The following is a 14,520-nucleotide window of genomic DNA, read 5'->3' as shown; positions in this document are numbered from 1 at the left end:
GTCGAGATGGAGCGCAAGACCCTGGATTTTTTCTGTTGAGATCTAGGTTGCGATTTTGTGGATTATTATGATCATTACATGATTCATTCACTGGATGGCTGCGACCATGCCTGAGTCTACTTATCGATCCTTACTGGATGGCTGCATCCATACCTTGGATCCAGATTTTTATGTACTCTGCTATGGATGGTTGCACCCATACCACATACATCATGTATTGAGATATCAGTTGTACTTCTTCATGCAGGTTCTCCGGCAGCAGTGTTTTCAGTTGGCCATGTTCTTGTAAAGCATTTCACCCCTCTCTCTATCTCGGTCCTCATGCTTTAGGGGGCATCTGTTACATAGTAATTTGTCACCGTCCCTGTTACCCATTCTCCCGTACATTGGAGGACTTATTCCAGGACTTGTGGGAAGTGACATAACTTGAAAACACTTGCATTGTATCCCCTTGAGTATGTACTTCATATGCCTTGAAGACACCTTCTGCAAAATACCCATAAAAATAGCCCTTTCTCCATTGGCACGGTTCCACTGTGTATCACTCATGCCAATGGGGGAAATCCTCCAAAGAGGGCGCGCCAGTTGGCGCTCTGTCTTAGAGTCGCACTCGCGCCAGCCGAGTTGGGTAAAGTTTTTAACAAACAAACTTACGAAGGTTATTCCTAACCTATTCATGAACTGATTCCATCTTGAGTTAGTTCAGTTGGGCTTCAAATCTCCATAGAAGGAAAGTAGTTCTCTACTTCTCATGGAAGATTCTTAGTGATAAAGCCAATCCCATGAATCTTGTGGATGACCCTAACTCCTTCTCCTCTATCTATAAAATCTTGTCCTTTTTCCTTTGACAAGTTAGAGTCTCCAAGTTCCAAATTCTAAGTCTCAAAGTCTGAGAATTGCCAAGTTCATGCTACAAGGAGCCTTATTCATTCCCATGAGGCTAAATCTTAAGTAAGGAGATTCTTGTCCAAGTAACCAAGGAGAGAGAGGCTTGTTCCCCATTCCCAACAAGCTTTGCAAGGCATGTGCTGCTGATCACCCAGCCAAAGAAGGATTTGATGTCAGAACTATGGTTTTATTCTTCTTTGTTGTTTATCAATAATAGACGATTATCATTATGGTTCCACTCTTATTGTCTTTGTAGTGATGATTGAGTTATATCCTTTCTGACTGATATATAGTTGCATCTATTGGATTTTATGCTTGTATTTGTGTCATTCTTTGCATGTGCAGGTGTCCGTTCACGAGTGGGGATTGTGACCGGCCGGAGCAAAGGAACGGGAGCAATGAATCTTCTACAAATATTAGCGTTGGAATCCAGGTAGGCCCTCATCATTGGTCTTTGATTTGCAATTAGGAACCTGCGTCTTAGTGTTGTTTGACTGTTGCTAGACCCCATTTGGGCTAGTAGGGATCACCTCTATCCAAAGAGGGGATTTACCTCCACAATAGAGGCATATGTGAACAATTCCCCTTCCGCTCTCCAAGTTCTTGGAGCTGTATGGGCTGTTGTGGTGTGGCTCCCTAGCTCGTCTTGGTCCCCCCTCATGCCTCTCCAGATGATACCAGCGGCAGGTTTTCTTTCCATGTGAAAGGTGGGTTGGTAATCGAGTTGTGTTTTCGCATTTGCCTAAATGATGGCCTTGGGTCATCTATAGGGCGGCCGATTTTCATCTTCTGTCCATCCCCACCTGGTAGCGCATGAGCGGTAATGTTGGCCACGCTCGTCCTGGGAGGCATATGTGAACAATTCCCCTTCCGCTCTCTAAGTTCTTGGAGCTATATGGGTTGTTGTGGTGTGGCTCCCTGGCTCGTCCTGGTCCCCCTCGTGCCCCTCCAGATGATACCAGTGACAGGTTTTCTTTCTGTGTGAAAGGTGGGTTGGTAATCGAGTTGTGTTTTCGCGTTTTCTTGAACAATGGCCTTGGGTCATTTTTAGGGTGGCCGATTTTCATCTTCTCTCCATCCCCACTTGGTAGCGCATGAGTGGTAATGTTTCCCATGCTCGTCCCGTGAGGCATATGTGGACAATTGCTCTCTAAGTTATTGGAGCTGTAGGGGCTGTTGTGGTTTATCTCCCTGGCTTGTCTTGGTCACCTTGTGCCCCTCCAGATGATACCAGCGGCAGTTTTTCTTTCTATGTGAAAGGTGGGTTGGTAATTGAGTTGTGTTTTCGGGTTTGCCTAAACGATGGCCTTGGGTCGTTTGTAGGGTGTCCGATTTTCATCATCTCTCCATCCCCACTCGGTAGCGCATGAATGGTAATGTTGGCCATGCTCGTCTCGGGAGGCATACATGAACAATTCTCCTTCTGCACTCTAAGTTCTTGGAGTTGTATGGGTTGTTGTGGTGTGGCTCCTTGGCTCACCTTGGTCCCCCTCGTGCCCCTCCAGAAGATACCAGTGACAGGTTTTCTTTCCATGTGAAAGGTGGGTTGGTAATCGAGTTGCTTTTTCGGGTTTGCCCGAATGATGGCTTTGGGTCATTTGAAGGGCAACCAATTTTTGTCTTCTCTCCATCCCCACTCAGTAGCACATAAGCGGTAATGTGGGCCATTCTCATCCCCGTCCCTCTTCCCCATCCCAACGATAAGAATGTTGAAAGTTTTCTCGGCGCTCCTTTGAGCCTTCGTTGTTGCAGTCCTAGATGGAAGCCCCAAAAATTTGTCATGTGTATGTCGCTATCGTGCCCCTCGGTTGTTGCGAATAGAGAATTTTGATTGGGCTGGGCAGCCATTTGTGGCTGCATTGAAATTGGGTCCTCGTTATATTGTTCACCTCCTCCCTATTTGGTGCGAAGAGTTTTGCTTTTTGTGTGAAAGGTGGGTTGGTAATTGAGTTGTTTTTTCGGGTTTGCCTCAAGAATGGCCTTGGGTCGTTTGTAGGGTGTCCGATTTTCATCTTCTCTCCATACCCACTCAGTAGTGCATGAGCGATAATGTTGGCCATGCTTGTCCTAGGAGGCATATGTGAACAATTCCCCTTCTGCTCCAAGTTTTGGGAGTTGTATGGGTTGTTGTGGTGTGGCTCCTTGTGATGGCTAGCCTCTTCATTGTTCGGCTGTTTATGGTGCCAGTGTCTTGTGCTTGTACTCTTTCCGTGTTGGAATTATTGGTTGAGATGCATACATTTAAGAGGGACATGGAAGGGTTTTGGTTGTAAACCACCTACCCTCCCTCTTGCTTGCTTTTTCCGTCTGGCGATGTGAGGCGCTATTCTCCTTATTGTAAAGTCAAGGTTTGGCATTCCTTTCAAATTGCACATCATTCGTGGTTGCATTGGCTTTGAGGTTTTGATAGATGTGTTGGCCCATATGTTTGATTGAGGGGTCAGCTTTTCCCTTGCATTTTGCGTGCGTGGCAGGCTTTTGCAGTTGGAAATGTTAAGTCACAACGTTTATGGGCATTTGTTGTTTCAATTGTGTATGCGCTCTTGGTCCAATGGGGAGGAGGCTTGCTATGTCGATGGTGGGGGATATCTGGAAGAAGGATTTCAAGGTGGAATGCTTCGACCTCCCTCCTTTGCGTGGAGGTGGCCGTAGGGGAAAAGTATTCATCGTCCAGTCGGTAAAGCTATGGGAAATCTCCTAGGTTGCCTGTACGTAGGGTGCGGGGGGTGCGGAGCTGCCCGATCCCTCCTCCTATTTGAATATGTTCTTGTATTGTGTAGTGAGCCTCTTGATTTGCATTTATTTCCTTACTTTTCCTTCGCATCATGGTTTCCACATGCGGCCAAGTGATCGAGGTCCACCATTGCTGCTATCCGGGTGGACTCCTAGGTGGCCTCGGTGCGTGGCGTGGAGGGTCCAGGGGCACATTTCTAAGAGAGATTGTGGGCTCAGTTGGTCTTGCTTTTTTGTTTCCTTCCATTTCCTTTGCATTGAAGCTACCACAGGTGATCATGCGATCGAGGTCCATCATTTCTACTATCCGGGTGGACTCCTAGGTGGCCTCGGTGCGGGGCGTGGAGGCATTTCTAAGGGAGTGGCTGAGTGATCGCTCATTTTCTTGTTGGTTGGGCCATGGCTACAAACTCCAAAGTGGACTTGGTGCATTGTGGCTTGGCAGGTCTGCCATTTGTTCGCCATGTCCTTGGCATGTTGCGTGTGCTTCCTTCTTGGGATGCAAGAGGTGCAAGGAATAAAAGTTTTACATGATGTTGTTGTTGGGAAAAGTATCCAATTCGGAATGCCCCTATCCCACTCTAAGAGGTGATAGTGCCTTAGCAACAAACAAGTAAACTTATTTGAGTATTCTTCTTTATGAAATCTAAGTGAGGAAGGAGGATCTAACTAACCTGTATCTTTCGCTAGTTTGTCGATCCAAATCACTCCTCTTCTTCAGTAGCTCCCAGCTTCTTGCTCCTTCACCGGCCCAGCTTAACCGAATTCCTGCAAGATCACAAGAGAGAGAAACTACACAAAGATACAGATATACATTCATAAAAAGCTCAAGATCAGATTAAGCTAAACATGTAAGCATAACAAAACATCATTGGTATACAACATGTAGGAGAAACTCAAATAGTTTATTGATATGATAATAAAGTCCAAGAGGAGATACAACCAAGTGAGTTCTGATCCAGCATCTACCTCCCAGCAAAGGAATCCCTTCCTCTCCTCCAACAAAGCATAAATCACCCAATGTGCTAATCTCAATCTCAAACCAACAGCAATTCTCTACAAAGTACAAAATTCCAGCCTCCTGAACCTCTGGGTGAGAGATCCATATATAGATGTAAGTAGAGAGGATGAGTCAGCTTATGTTTTGACTTGTGGCTTCTTTCTGTCAGTTCTTGCTTCCACTTGGAGGTTGAGAACCTCTTACTCATCATTAGTCGAATTCATTGATGCAAGTGTCATTGAGGAAGATTCTAGAAGCTTCCAGGGTCTTTCCACCTCGTTGAATGAACTTTCCATTTGTCATTTCCCGCTCAGCACACCCTGGTAGTGCTTCTACCTGCGTTGCAATGCACCTAGACAGTGTAATCTCTGCATTTCATCGCAGACAGCTAGTGGAGCCTCTGAATTGATCCTGAATTGACTATTTCTGAGTGGTTTTTGGTGGAGAACTTCTGGGAGAAGCTGTCATTGGTTGACCTTGTTCCTTTAGGAGCTGTAACAACATATTTACGGACTTTGGATCCCTTGAATTATGGACATTTCATGCTTATAGCTGTAAGGCAAAAAAATGTCTATAACAGATGTTTTGACATATCTTTGGCTTGATGGGTGTTCAGGTTGGCTCTGATTAAGAGATCGCTCAGAATGCCCTTTGAAGTGGGAGGGTGCTACCTGGTTGATCCTGCCAGTAGTCATATGCTTGTCTCAAAGATTAAGCCATGAATGTCTAAGTATGAACTAATTCAGACTGTGAAACTGCGGATGGCTCATTAAATCAATTATAGTTTTTTTGATGGTACCATACTACTCGGATAACCATAGTAATTCTAGAGCTAATATGTGCACCAAGTCCCGACTCTTTGGAAGGGATGCATTTTTTTGATAAAAGGCTGGCGCGGGCCTACCTACTTCTCCGGTGAATAATGATAACTCGACGGATCGCACAGTCCTTGTGCTGGCAATGCTTCATTCATATTTCTGCCCTATCAACTTTCGATGGTAGGATAGAGGCCTACCATGGTGGTGATGGGTGACGGAGAGTTAGGGTTCGATTCAGGAGAGGGAGCCAGAGAAATGGCTACACATCCAAGGAAGGCAGCAGGCGTGCAAATTACCCAATCCTGACATGGGGAGGTAGTGACAATAAATAACAATACTGGGCTCATCGAGTCTGGTAATTGGAATGAGTACAATCTAAATCCCTTAACGAGGATCCATTGGAGGGCAAGCCTGGTGCTAGCAACCACGGTAATTCCAGCTCCAATAGCGTATATTTAAGTTGTTGTAGTTAAAAAGCTCATAGTTGGATCTTGGGTTGTAAGGGTCGGTCCGCCTACTCATTGTGCACCTGCCCTTCTGTCCCTTTTGTCAGCTGCATGATCCTGGCCTTAATTGGCTAGGTCGCGGTTCTGGCGCTGTTACTTTGAAAAAATTAGAGTGCTCAAAGCAAGCTTATGCTCTGAATATATTAGCATGGAATAACTTGATAGGATTCTGGTCCTATTGTATTGGCCTTCGGGACCGAAGTAATGATTAATAGGGACTGTCGGGGGCATTCGTATTTCAATGTCAGAGGTGAAATTCTTGGATTTATGAAAGACGGACCACTGCGAAAGCATTTTCCAAGGATGTTTTCATTAATCAAGAATGAAAGTTGGGAGCTCGAAGACGATCAGATACCATCCTAGTCTCAACCATAAACGATGTCGACCAAGGATCGGCAGATGTTGCTCTAAGGACTCCGCCAGCACCTTCTGAGAAATCAGAGTGTTTGGGTTCCGGGGGGAGTATGGTCGCAAGGCTGAAACTTAAAGGAATTGACAGAAGGGCACCACCAGGAGTGGAGCCTGTGGCTTAATTTGACTCAACACGGGGAAACTTAGCAGGTCCAGACATAGTAAGGATTGACAAATTGAGAGCTCTTTCTTGATTCTATGGGTGGTGGTGCATGATCGTTCTTAGTTGGCGGAGTGATTTGTCTGGCTAATTCCAATAACGAATGAGACCTCAGTCTGATAACTAGCTACACGGAGGTTCCCCTTCGCGGCCTGCTTCTTAGAGGGACTATGGTCATTTAGGCCATGGAAGTTTGAGGCAATAAGAGGTCTGTGATGCCCTTAGATGTTTTGGGCCACACACACGCTACACTGATGCAGCCAATGAGTTTTTATTCCTGGTTCGAGAGGATCGGGAAATCCCCTCAAATTGCATCGTGATGGGGATAGACCATTGCAATTATTGGTCTTCAACGAGGAATTCCTAGTAAGCGTGTGTCATCAACTGATGTTGACTACATCACTGACCCCATTTGGGCTAGTAGGGATCACCTCTATCCAAAGAGCGGATTTACCTCCACAATAGAGGCATATGTGAACAATTCCCCTTCCGCTCTCCAAGTTCTTGGAGCTGTATGGGCTGTTGTGGTGTGGCTCCTTGGCTCGTCCTGGCCCCCCTCGTGCCTCTCTAGATGATACCAGCGACAGGTTTTCTTTCCATGTGAAAGGTGGGTTGGTAATCGAGTTGTGTTTTTGCGTTTGCCTGAACGATGGCCTTGGGTCATCTGTAGGGCGACCGATTTTCATCTTCTGTTCATCCCCACCTGGTAGTGCATGAGCGGTAATGTTGGCCACGCTCGTCCTGGGAGGCATATGTGAACAATTCCCCTTCCGCTCTCTAAGTTCTTGGAGCTATATGGGTTGTTGTGGTGTGGCTCCCTGGCTCATCCTGGTCCCCCTCATGCCCCTCCAGATGATACCAGTGACAAGTTTTCTTTCTGTGTGAAAGGTGGGTTGGTAATCGAGTTGTGTTTTCACGTTTTCCTGAACGATGGCCTTGGGTCATTTGTAGGGTGGCCGATTTTCATCTTCTCTCCATCCCCACTTGGTAGCGCATGAGTGGTAATGTTGCCCATGCTCGTCCCGGGAGGCATATGTGGAAAATTTCTCTCTAAGTTCTTGGAGTTGTAGGGGTTGTTGTGGTTTGTCTCCCTGGCTTGTCTTGGTCACCTTGTGCCCCTCCAGATGATACCAGCGGCAGGTTTTCTTTCTGTGTGAAAGGTGGGTTGGTAATCGAGTTGTGTTTTCGGGTTTGCCTGAACGATGGCCTTGGGTTGTTTGTAGGGTGTCCGATTTTCATCATCTCTCCATCCCCACTCAGTAGCGCATGAGTGGTAATGTTGGCCATGCTCGTCCCGGGAGGCACACGTGAACAATTCTCCTTCTGCACTCTAAGTTCTTGGAGCCGTATGGGCTGTTGTGGTGTGGCTCCTTGGCTCACCTTGGTCCCCCTCTTGCCCCTCCAAAAGATACCGATGACAGGTTTTCTTTCCATGTGAAAGGTGGGTTGGTAATCGAGTTGCTTTGTCGGGTTTGCCCAAATGATGGCTTTGGGTCATTTGAAGGGCAACCAATTTTTGTCTTCTCTCCATCCCCACTCGGTAGCACATGAGCAGTAATGTGGGCCATGCTCATCCCCGTCCCTCTTCCCCATCCCAACGATAAGAATGTTGAAAGTTTTCTCGGCGCTCCTTTGAGCCTTCGTTGTTGCAGTCCCAGATGGAAGCCCCAAAACTTTGTCATGCGTATGTCGCTATCGTGCCCCTCGGTTGTTGCGAATAGAGAATTTTGATTGGGTTGGGCAAGCATTTGTGGCTGCATTGAAATTGGGTCCTCGTTATATTGTTCACCTCCTCCCTATTTGGTGCGAAGAGTTTTGCTTTTCGTCTGAAAGGTGGGTTGGTAATTGAGTTGTTTTTTCGAGTTTGCCTCAAGAATGGCCTTGGGTCGTTTGTAGGGTGTCCGATTTTCATCTTCTCTCCATACCCACTCAGTAGCGCATGAGCGATAATGTTGGCCATGCTTTTCCCAGGAGGCATATGTGAACAATTCCCCTTCTGCTCCAAGTTTTGGGAGTTGTATGGGTTGTTGTGGTGTGGCTCCTTGTGCTGGCTAGCCTCTTCATTGTTCAGCTGTTTATGGTGCCGGTGTCTTGTGCTTGTACTGTTTCCGTGTTGGCATTGTTGGTTGAGATGCATACATTTAAGAGGGACGTGGAAGGGTTTTGGCTGTAAACCACCTACCCTCCCTCTTGCTTACTTTTTCCGTCGGGCGATGTGAGGCGCTATTCTCCTTATTGTAAAGTCAAGGTTTGGCATTCCTTTCAAATTGCACATCGTTTGTGGTTGCGTTGGCTTTGAGGTTTTGATAGATGTGTTGGCCCATATGTTTGATCGAGGGGTCAGATTTTCCCTTGCATCTTGCATGCGTGGCAGGCTTTTGCGGTTGGAAATGTTAAGTCACAACGTTTATGGGCATTTGTTGTTTCAATTGTGTATGCGCTCCTGGTCCAATGGGGAGGAGGCTTGCTATGTCGATGGTGGGGGCTATCTGGAAGAAGGATTTCAAGGTGGAACACTTCGACCTCCCTCCTTTGCGTGGAGGTGGCCGTAGGGGAAAAGTATTCATCGTCCAGTCAGTAAAGCTGTGGGAAATCTCCTAGGTTGCCTGTACGTAGGGTGCGGGGGGTGCGGAGCTGCCCGATCCCTCCTCCTATTTGGATATGTTCTTGTATTGTGTAGTGAGCCTCTTGATTTGCATTTATTTCCTTACTTTTCCTTTGCATCGTGGTTTCCGCATGCGGTCAAGTGATCGAGGTCCACCATTGCTGCTATCCAGGTGGACTCCTAGGTGGCCTCGATGCGTGGCGTGGAGGGTCCGGGGGCACATTTCTAAGAGAGATTGTGGGCTCAGTTGGTCTTGTTTTATTGTTTCCTTCCATTTCCTTTGCATTGAGGCTACCACAGGTGATCATGCGATCGAGGTCCATCATTGCTGCTGTCCGGGTGGACTCCTAGGTGGCCTCGATGCGGGGCGTGGAGGCATTTCTAAGGGAGTGGCTGAGTGATCGCTCATTTTCTTGTTGGTTGGGCCATGGCTAAAACTCCAAAGTGGACTTGGTGCGTTGTGGCTTGGCAGGTCTGCCCATTTGTTCGCCATGTCCTTGGCATGTTGCGTGTGCTTCCTTCTTGGGATGCAAGAGGTGCAAGGAATAAAAATATTACATGATGTTTTGACATATCTTTGGCTTGATGGGTGTTCAGGTTGGCTCTGATTAAGAGATCGCTCAGAATTCCCTTTGAAGTGGGAGGGTGCTACCTGGTTGATCCTGCCAATAGTCATATGCTTGTCTCAAAGATTAAGCCATGCATGTCTAAGTATGAACTAATTCAGACTGTGAAACTACGGATGGCTCATTAAATCAATTATAGTTTTTTTTATGGTACCATACTACTCGGATAACCGTAGTAATTCTAGAGCTAATACATGCACCAAGTCCTGACTCTTTGGAAGGGATGCATTTTTTTGATAAAAGGTTGGCGCGGGCCTACCTGCTTCTCCGGTGAATAATGATAACTCGACGGATCGCACAGTCCTTGTGCTGGCAATGCTTCATTCAAATTTTTGCCCTATCAACTTTCGATGGTAGGATAGAGGCCTACCATGGTGGTGACGGGTGACGGAGAGTTAGGGTTCGATTCCGGAGAGGGAGCCTGAGAAATGGCTACCACATCCAAGGAAGGCAGCAGGCGCGCAAATTACCCAATCCTGACATGGGGAGGTAGTGACAATAAATAACAATACTGGGCTCATCGAGTCTGGTAATTGGAATGAGTACAATCTAAATCCCTTAACGAGGATCCATTGGAGGGCAATCCTGGTGCTAGCAACCACGGTAATTCTAGCTCTAATAGCGTATATTTAAGTTGTTGCCATTAAAAAGCTTGTATTTGGATCTTGGGTTGTAAGGGTCGGTCCGCCTACTCATTGTGCACCTGCCCTTCTGTCCCTTTTGTCGGCGGCATGCTCCTGGCCTTAATTGGATAGGTCACGGTTCTGGTGCTGTTACTTTGAAAAAATTAGAGTGCTCAAAGCAAGCTTATGCTCTGAATACATTAGCATGGAATAACGTGATAGGAGTCTGGTCCTATTGTGTTGGCCTTCGGGACCGAAGTAATGATTAATAGGGACTGTCGGGGGCATTCGTATTTCAATGTCAGAGGTGAAATTCTTGGATTTATGAAAGACGGACCACTGCGAAAGCATTTTCCAATGATGTTTTTATTAATTAAGAATGAAAGTTGGGAGCTCAAAGATGATCAGATATCGTCCTAGTCTCAACCATAAACGATGTCGACCAAGGATCGGTGGATGTTGCTCTAAGGACTCCGCCAGCACCTTCTGAAAAATTAGAGTGTTTGGGTTCCGGGGGGAGTATGGTCGCAAGGCTGAAACTTAAAGGAATTGACGGAAGGGAACCACCACGAGTGGAGCCTGTGGCTTAATTTGACTCAACACGGGGAAACTTAGCAGGTCCAGACATAGCAAGGATTGACAGGTTGAGAGCTCTTTCTTAATTCTATGGGTGGTGGTGCATGATCGTTCTTAGTTGGTGGAGCGATTTGTCTGGTTAATTTCGATAACGAATGAGACCTCAGTCTACTAACTAGCTACGCAGAGGTTCCCCTTCGCGGCCAGCTTCTTAGAGGGACTATGGTCGTTTAGGCCATGGAAGTTTGAGGCAATAACAGGTCTGTGATGGCCTTAGATGTTTTGGGCCACACGAACGCTACACTGATGCAGCCAATGAGTTTTTATTCCTAGTTCGAGAGGATCGGGAAATCCTCTCAAATTGCATCGTGATGGGGATAGACCATTGCAATTATTGGTCTTCAACGAGGAATTCCTAGTAAGCGCATGTCATCGACTCGTGTTGACTACATCCCTGCCCTTTGTACACACCGCCCATCACTCCTATTGATTGAATGATCCGGTGAAGTGTTCGGATTGCGTCGACAATGGTGGTTCACCGCCATCGACGTCGTGAGAAGTTCATTGAACCTTATCATTTAGAGGAAGGAGAAGTCGTAACAAGGTTACTGTAGGTGAACCTATGGTAGGATCATTGATAGCAGGGGTTTTCTTTTTTGGTTCGGGTTGGTTGGGTTTCGATTGCAATGTGGGACTTTGTGGTGCATCTCTAGGGGAGTGGGTTTGGTGTTTGGCGGGAACATTGTTGGTTGCTTGTCTCGAGGTAACGCTTGTTTTTTCGTGTGTGCTTGCAAGCCATGCTTGTGCTTGTCCCACCCATCCTTTGTTTTTCTTCCCCCCAATGTGTTTCTGCAGGGGGTCTGGAAGCTTGTTTCTTGGGAGCCCTTCCGACGATCTGTTCGGCTGGGCATGGTTGCTGCAGAGTTGAGGTGCTCGGTAAATACGATGGATAAATTCAGACTCATTCGTAGCGGCGGTGCTCGGTATTTTGTTCGTTGGAAGGCATGGGCCAAGGGTGCGGGCTTCCTTAGTTGGTTCTCTCGAAAAGGCGGCGACAGTTGATGTGTTGCTTGGGTGATCTTTTTCGCTGGTGGTTGGGTCGAGGGAGTGGTTGCACGCGCGCCTGGTAGCTCAAACCTTCCGTGAGGGGAGATTGTCAGGGTGCGGTTAGTATGGGATGGATGAAGAGCGGTTCAACCCATTGGGTTGGCCACCCTAGTCCCTCCTGACCATTCCTCGACATGCCCTCGTGGAAGGGTTGGGTGTCGAGGTAATGAAAAACCCATCCCTCGTCTGAGCTCCATCGAGATCACAATTTTCCCTGCCGACCGACATGAGGGTGGCAATCTTATCTCGTGCCTCTACTGTCGAGGGAATTCCTCGTCCTCTCGTGACCCACTCCCCTTCTGAGGGAAAAAGAAGTAGCGGGTTGTGTCTTTGTTCCTCCCTTTGGATTGTGGGTTTTTTGTGGGACTTGCGTCATTTCTTTGTTTCGTGGTGTGCGCTTTGCGAATGTCCCTCTCTCTAGTGGCCTTGCACCATCGATGTATTTGTGGCCCGCGGCTTTCTCCAGCGTTGAGTGTCGGCCCGTGACAACTCCTCTTTGGAGTTTGATTCTTTGACCCCCGTTGACTCTCTCGCTGGAAAGGTTTTTGGGTGTTTTGTACACGGAGGGGTGCAATGGCGGGGTGGGTTTGTGTTATTGGCAGCAGTCTATTTGTCATTTGAAGCCTTGTGCCGCTGGGTTGGGGGGTTGTTTGCCTCTCAGTGACGTGCTCCAGACACTGGTCTCATCGTGGCCCTTGTCTTTTCTATTGGTCAATTTTAGGTTGTGATTTATTTGCTTGGTTGTTTGCTATGTTGTAAAGCTCGAAAGGGTGTTGTGCTGAATGCATGTGGGAGGGTGTGAAGAGGTGGGACGCTTTTTTGATTGGGTGCCTTGTTTGATTTCTTTTTGGTTAGCAGACATCTACTCGGGGTGCTGTTGAGCTTCTCTCTTTTCTCGGGATCTTTGTTTCTTTGGTGTTGTTTTCTTCCCTTCTTCCTTTTGCCCCTAGCTTTACGGAGGATAGGTGGGATTGTTGTGGATTGGTGTTCGGGAAGGATGAAAAGTAGTGTGAGTTCCCAGGGTGGCCACCCTAGTCCTTCTTGATCGCCATCCCCTACAGTTCCCCCCTTTTCCTGAAGGCGCGGGGTTTGGGAAGCTTGTTCTTTGTTTGAGCCTCCCCTTGTGAGTCAGTAGCCATGTTTGATATCTCTTGCTTTCCTGTTGTTTTCTTCCTTTCTTGCTTTTGTCCCCTTAGTTTTATGGAGAAAAGTTGGGATTGTTATGGATTGGTGTTCAGGAAGGATGAAAAGCAGTGCGAGTTCCGAGGGTGGCCACCCTAGTCCTTCTCGATCGCCGTCCCCTACAATTCCCCCCCTTTTTGTGAAGGCACGAGGGTGGGGAAGCTTGTTCTCTGTTTGAGCCTCCCCCTGTAATCCGGCGGACGCGTTTGATATCTCTCTTTATTTCATGTTTTTTTCTTCCCTTCTTCCTTTTGGCCCCTAGCTTTATGGAGAAAAGGTGGGATTGTTGTGGATTGGTGTTCGGGAAGGACGAAAAGTTGTGCGAGTTCCTAGGGTGGCCACCCTAGTCCTTCTCGATCGTCGTCCCCTACAGTTCCCCCCCTTTTTGCGAAGGCACAGGGTTGGGGAAGCTTGTTCTCTGTTTGAAGCCTTCCCTTGTGAGCCGGTAGCCACAGTTGATATATCCCTTTCTCTCTTGTTGTTTTCTTCCCTTCTTCCTCGTGGCCCCTAGCGTTACGGATAAAAGGTGGGATTGTTGTGGATTGGTGTTCCGGAAGGACGAAACGTAGTGCGAGCTCCCGGGGTGGCCACCCTAGTCCTTCTCGATCGTCGTCCCCTTCAATTCCCCCCTTTTATCAAAGGCACAGGGCTTTGGGAGGCTTGTTCTTTGTTTGTGCTTTGTTTTCTACCCTTTTCTTCCTTTCGGTCCCTAGCTCTACAGAGAAAAGGGGGAATTGTTGTGGGCTGGTGTCGGGGAAGGGCTAAAAGCAGTGCGAGCTCCCAGGGTGGCCACCCTAGTCCTTCTCGATCGTTGTTCCACGCATTTCCCCCCTTTTTGCGAGGGCGTGGGGCTGGGGGAGATTGTCCTCTATTCGAGCCTCCCCCTGTGAGGGGGTTAGACACCTTTATTTCTCTTTCTCTCATGTGTTTTTCCTCCTTTTTCCCCTTGGCCTTACATTTGTTGTGGGGGGTGCCCCTATTCAGTTTTGTGGCTGATTTTTTGGTAATACATGGAAACGACTCTCGGCAACAGATATCTCGGCTCTTGTTACGATGAAGAACGTAGCGAAATGCGATACTTAGTGTGAATTGCATAATCCCGTGAATCATCGAGTTTTTGAACACAATTTGCGCCTGAGGCCTCGATCGAGGGCACGTCTGTCTGGTCGTCACATCCCATTCAAACGAGCTCCCTGCAATATGCTAGGGAGCAGCGGGGCTGGTCGTCCGTGCCCTATGCGGTGCGGTCAGCTGAAATACCTCAAGCGATGTTTCGTGGCGTGCG

General features: G+C 47.6%; 2 non-coding genes and 1 pseudogene across 2 annotated transcripts; all 3 read left to right on the top strand.

Annotated features, from left to right (window-relative positions):
• Window positions 1–5,289: 5,289 nt before the first annotated feature.
• LOC149254625 (18S ribosomal RNA) lies at window positions 5,290–6,949 on the top strand (annotated as a pseudogene).
• Window positions 6,950–9,770: 2,821 nt separating this feature from the next.
• Window positions 9,771–11,583, top strand: LOC149254624 (18S ribosomal RNA). The gene has a single exon (XR_016267698.1). It is a non-coding gene; the product is annotated as an 18S ribosomal RNA (ribosomal RNA).
• A 2,670-nt stretch (window positions 11,584–14,253) lies between these two features.
• On the top strand, window positions 14,254–14,407 carry LOC149254623 (5.8S ribosomal RNA). Its single transcript, XR_016267465.1, has one exon. It is a non-coding gene; the product is annotated as a 5.8S ribosomal RNA (ribosomal RNA).
• Window positions 14,408–14,520: the final 113 nt, after the last annotated feature.

This window comes from Pinus tabuliformis, chromosome 7, assembly GCF_031772625.1.
Source record: "Pinus tabuliformis cultivar Carrire ecotype Pingquan chromosome 7, CPIR1, whole genome shotgun sequence".
Classification (NCBI taxonomy): Eukaryota; Viridiplantae; Streptophyta; class Pinopsida; order Pinales; family Pinaceae; genus Pinus; species Pinus tabuliformis.
The sequence above is the reverse complement of the archived record's forward strand: the minus strand, read 5'-3'. Positions and strand labels throughout refer to the sequence as shown.